Genomic DNA, 5,639 nt, shown 5'->3' with positions numbered 1-5,639 from the left:
TATCTGGGATCATGAGCGCCCCCAGCGGTGAGTCTGTTCTCTGCCGTTTCTGATCGCTCCTCCGCACACAAAACACGGTAAACACAGTTAGTGACAAAAAACACTGTACATTATATACATAAGCAAAATTATGGAAAATCAGTCCATATATTAAACGTTTCTTAGGCATTTATTGCCGGCGTACAGACAGGACGAACATGCTGTCATATAATGGCAGCCAGTGCAGTTAGCGAGAGGTTCATCAATCCCAGGGGAGGCTCAGCTGCTGCTGCCTCACCGGCTTCGCTTCTGAGCTTTTGAATGGGAAAATGCGAAAATCCAGCGATTTTGAAGAAAAACTCATCAGAAATGCTAAGTAAAAAATAGATACTTTATAGTACATGAAAATAGCAATATAAATGATTTTATATTATTTTTCCATGATAACAGGAGAGGCTCTGCCTCCCCTGACCTCACGTTACTGATACCTAGGATTTCTCTCGGCTAACGTGTGGTCTCTCAGGTTTTGAAAATGGGCCGACAACTCGTGTAGTGTGAGCTGGACATTACACCGAGGAAATTAGGAAGGGAGGGTCAGTGGAGAGCACCAGGGCTGAGCCTTTTTTCATTCAGTGTTATCAACAGAAAGAAAAAAGGCAGGAGGAGACGATAAAGCCGATAATTAAAACGAGGTCGACAGGTATCGTGCGATTAATTGATTTATCGTTTATCGCGACAGGCCTCGTGGCAGTAATTGTTTTTTTTTGTTGTTGTTTTTTCAGAGAACCCCAAATAAAGCAGTGAGTGGAAAAGGCTGTACTGTGGTCAAGGTGATTACAGAAAGTGAGTCAAAAACAGATTCCCAAAATTGAGATATAGAGGAACAGGTCCAAAACATATGGCTGAGAGTGGCTGGGTCCAAAGCAGACTTCACACAGCTTGAATCCACATCTGGAAAGAATCAAACTGGTTTACTTTTAGACCAGTGTACTCTATGGACTACTTTACACTGAATAATTCTGTGTTGAGCATAAATTAATAAAGAGTGGATGCATTTTAGAATAGTTTGCCACATTTCATCATCAATCTCTATGTTAAGATCATCAGACCAAGTAGTGCGAAGATGTCTAGGCCTAGGAGGCAAATTGGACATTAAAAGGTGTATATTTTTGATATTCCATCTTTTGGAGTGGGACTAACCTCTAGCAATCCATCAGCCATTAGAGGCAGTAATTATCAGAAAATGAGGGACATGGTGACGAATAAAGTCCCTAACTTGTAGACATCTAAAAGAGTGGCCAGCCAGCAGGTTAAAATTGGAAGATAATTTGTATTTATTTATTTTTTAATTTTAAGATAAAAGCGTTTTCCTGTCTTTCACAGAAAAAAGCTTGTGGCTTTTCCACACTTAAAAAAATCTCATCAATGATTGAAGGTGGAAATAGAGGATTGGAATTTAGTGGTGATAAGCGAGGATTCCAAAATATTGCATAATATGAGCCCACATTCTAAGCCAATTCTTAACAATTACATGGTGAGTGTATGATATAGATGTTGCTGGGGAAGGCATAAAAGAGAGTAAAGAAGCAGAGCTACATGAGGCCTCTTCTATTGGTAACCATTTGGGAGTCTCAGAGTGTGCACTGGGCCAAACATTGTGCAAATATTAACAGACCAATAATAGCATAAGAAATTTGGGGTGGCAAACCCAAACATTTCTTTACTTTTCTGAGGGTTACTCTTTCGTATTCTAGGAAGTTTCTTGTTCCATAAAATGTGAAAAACTGAAGCATCAAGTATCTTAAAAAATGTTTTGGGATTAAATACTGGCTCTGAAAAAGGTATAAGAATTGATACACTGATTCTGTCTGCAAGAGAAAGTGGCAGCATGGACCAGCATTGTAAGTCGTAAGTCATCTGGTCTTACGACCAGTAAGTTTCAAGTAATTCTTTGTTACATGGATTCCCAAATAATTAAATCCTTGCAATGAGATCTTGAATGGTAAACTAGTAAGTGGGTAGGCTGTAGCTGCACAATTAATTGGAAATAATTCACTTTTATTAAAGATCATTTTATTTCCAGGTATTTGTCCAAAGTTCTCAAGCTGGTCTAATACCGGGGGCATGTATGACTCTGGGTCTGAAAGAAAAAGCAGCAGGTTGTTGGTGTATAAGGGGTCTAGGTCACCTCTTGTAATGTAGTGCATAGGAGTGGATTTAAGGGTGCAGCCAAAGGCTCTAGCAATAGCAAACAAGAGAGGGGAAACCCTTCTGGTCAGGGATGTTGATTTTTGTCATAATTACCTCCAGACGTTATGCCAACGTCTTTGCCAAACCTTGACATCTGTACAAAGCAATGAAATCAGGTGGTAGTTGTTGCAAACTCATGGATCCTCATCTTTCTTTAGTAGCTTGCCGCATTGTGAGAGCACCAAATTTATATGCCTCTTTAAGCATGTTAGCAGAAGGGTTTGCTAACATGCCGTTTGTCTGTTTGTCTGAAAATATCTTATAAAATTCTGATGGAAAGCCATCAATGCACGGCATTTTCCACTCTGCATTGATAGTACGGCACTCTTTACTTCAGCAAGTGTAAATAAGTTGTCTAAATCTAATTCAGAGATTGTTTGTGAATCAATTGTAGAGATATTAAAATTGTCATCTAATGGGTTTTCTGTTATTGTTATTGTGTTATTTTCTTTTGTTGTGGTACACTGCACTAAATTAACAATGTATAATAATTTCAGCGCAGCTATGGATATCTTGTAAAGGAAACATCTTTTAGCCCCCAAAAGGTTGTGCACATCCACAAAACTTCTGGATATACACCAAAATTTGTATTCAAACCCCTAAGGGGAAATTTTTCTGTCATAATTCGAGAGCACACATTTTCAGTCTGAAAACAGTATTACATGTCTTTGGTTCTCAAAACTTTTAATACTTTTGCTTACATTTTCATTTTGAAAGCAATACTTTGTGTCTTTCTTCTCAAAACATGTAATGTTTGTACTCAAACCTTTGTCCTTATCCTCTTGCTGGATTTTAGTTTCTTGACCCACATGCAAGTTCACACAAAACCAGAGAACACTGTTCAGTGAAGGTTTAATGTATTTCAAAAAGTACCATCTGATTGTGCTCCAGAGGATGGGTATACAGGTCAGCTCGAGTTCTGTTTGGAGAAGGGAGATATTAGTAGGGACCGGAGAGATCTTGATTGGTTTAGAGTGATAAGCTTACTGTCTTTCAGATGGTATTTGCACGGAGGGAAAAGGCTAGGATCCAGGAGCGTACCGAAGACCAAGGATGGAGAGGGGAGGAGAGCGGCAGGCGGAGATGTTAGGTCTTGTCAGGAAACGACCTCTTAGTCCGGACTAGGTTCCTGGCTTGATTCCAACAGCTCGTCGGTTTCTGAGGGAATACAAAATATTACTTGAAGTCTCTTAAAACATCCATAACATGATTTCTGGTTAGACTCTGACCAACAAGTGGGACCATCGAGTGATGAGTGGCTGCTCCACTGCTTCTTAAAGGTCCACCAGTCAATCACTCGGAATCAGCTGCCGGTGCGCCAGCCTGTCAGAACTCTCCCCCGAAGATCCTCTATAGGAAAGAGCACTCACACTAACCCGAATCCTAACACTTGCAAAACTCTGCTCGCTTTTGAAACATTTTCTGTTTGCTTTTGGAACAAAAATGCACCGTTGCCTGGCAACCTCTCAGCCAATAGAATGAAAGCGTTGTAGTGGGTGCATTTGTTTTCTCCTAGCAGGTGTGCCTGTGTGGCTTGATTGTAACAACCTGCGCCACCCACTGGATGTAGGGAGAAACAACAACCTCAGATATCTGCATCGTGTTGCTCTGTCTGTCTGTTGTTGGGTTTCCGTCCACCTTCTCTGTGGTGAAGAAAAAGACTCTATGCTACAGACTTTGGTTGAAAAGCAAAGTTTTATTACAGTACTGCAACCTAAGTCAACATGACCGAATTGCGAGAAAATCTTTGCTCAGTTGTCATGAAATCCCCCTGATTTCACTGCAATCAGGGTGAAATCATTATTTCCCCCTCGGTGCTGTCATTAGACAGCACCCTTTTTATAGGGTCCTGGTCAACACACTCTCTCCTCCAAGTTTACATTATCACATGCCTGTCTTCCCAATATGGGCATGTTCAGGTCACAGTGGCAGTATATCTGCTAATGCATCTGTAGTGCATACATGAAACCTGCTTTTTGAACTCAATGTGTCTGTTTCTCAGCCGGTCCTCTTACACATTACCAAAAAAGTCCTCATATGTGATCAGACAGCCATCATACTCTGCATGAAAGTGCAGATTTGGGAGCTGTACTTTGGATTATTGTCTGGTTAAAATATCCTTCCCCAGTGTCTTTCCAACATTGTAAGTGATTCTTCAAAATTATCCTGAAGAATCTGCTGATACTGAGTGCAGCTGAAACACTGAGTGCCTTTAAATCTCAAATTAAAACCCACCTGCTTAGAGTTGCTTATGGCTAAATTGCGGGTTTTAATCCTTGCAAGATGCTGAAACTGAGGTTTGAGTTTTCTTGTATGATGTCGCTCTGCTGAAACTCTGTTCAAGGAGGCCCCATAAGGGCAAGTCCTCACGTGGATTGATTTTTTAATGTTTTTATCTTTACTTTTAATAATGTTTTTATCTTTTCTAATCTTTTTCTCTGTTTTTATTTTCTTTTTATTTTAATTATGTAAAGCACTTTGAAATGCCTTGCTGCTGAAATGTGCTATACAAATAAAATTTGATTGATTGATTGATCCATGCGACCCTCAACTTTAACGAGATTCCCAGTATCTCGTTAAAGAGCATGATGGAACCTTCACCAAATTTTACGGTGGGCAACATGTGTTTTTCTTGGAATGATGACGTTATAAATGGCTTTTGGCTGCCGTGCATAACGTCCGTTGTAGAGACCAAACATTAGGTCACTTCATTTTATTCCAAAATGCTTTTCCATACCTCAAGCAACTTGTGCGTGCAGAAAAGGCTTCTGTCACATCAATCTCATGTATAGCTTCTGGTGCAAAGTGTGCTCAATTTTGGTGTCAGACAGTGACACCATCTACGGTATGATGATGTAGGTTTTTGGAGGTTTTCAGTGGCTTGTCTTTGACTGTTCTCACCATCATTCTTCTCTGATAGTTTTCTTGGCCTTCCACATGTGGGCTTAACAAGAACTGCGCATGTGGTCCTCCATTTCCTTACTCACAGTGGAAACTGACAGCTAAAATCTCTGAGATAACTTATTTTATCCTTCCCCTAAATCATAACATTGAGCAATCTTTGTTTTCAGGTTGCTGAAAACAAAGATTTCAGCAAAATCTGAAATGTTTTGCAATGTAAAGAAGTTGATCTCTTCTTTACATCTCTGAAGAGTGGCAACATTGGGGCCTCAAACCCCCAAACAACAACCCAAATGTTGTTTGGGGCCTCAAACAACATTTGAAAGTTGTTTGAGGCCCCAATGTTGCCACTCTTCAGAGATGTAAAGAAGAGATCAACTTGCAATTAAGGCAATTGTTAATCACCTTAAATAAGGTGATTATTTACCTTATAATTAAGGTCAATCCATCCATCCATTTTCTTCCGCTTATCCGGGGTCGGGTCGCGGGGGCAGCAGCTTCAGAAGGGA

At 40.1% G+C, this 5,639-nt stretch overlaps 1 protein-coding gene and 1 long non-coding RNA gene across 4 annotated transcripts in view; one reads left to right on the top strand and one right to left on the bottom strand.

The window, feature by feature from the left end:
* The window catches only part of pde5ab (phosphodiesterase 5A, cGMP-specific, b), a 156,278-nt gene that overhangs the window by 27,028 nt on the left and 123,611 nt on the right, over positions 1-5,639 (top strand). The window contains exon 1 of one of the 3 annotated variants that reach the window (XM_017310573.1): positions 762-822. The exons of the other annotated variants lie outside the window; for them this stretch is intronic. The gene's annotated coding sequence lies outside the window, so the exon portion shown is untranslated. Of the gene's footprint in view, positions 1-761; positions 823-5,639 lie in introns of those variants that run through there. 3 annotated transcript variants of the gene reach the window in all.
* LOC103480084 (uncharacterized) lies at positions 3,065-3,677 on the bottom strand. Its single transcript, XR_536047.2, has 3 exons — positions 3,459-3,677; positions 3,217-3,387; positions 3,065-3,148 (listed from the first exon to the last, which is right to left on the bottom strand). It is a non-coding gene; the product is annotated as an uncharacterized LOC103480084 (long non-coding RNA).

Source organism: Poecilia reticulata, linkage group LG18 (assembly GCF_000633615.1).
Source record: "Poecilia reticulata strain Guanapo linkage group LG18, Guppy_female_1.0+MT, whole genome shotgun sequence".
Taxonomy (NCBI): Eukaryota; Metazoa; Chordata; class Actinopteri; order Cyprinodontiformes; family Poeciliidae; genus Poecilia; species Poecilia reticulata.
This window is presented reverse-complemented; position numbering and strand designations above follow the sequence as displayed.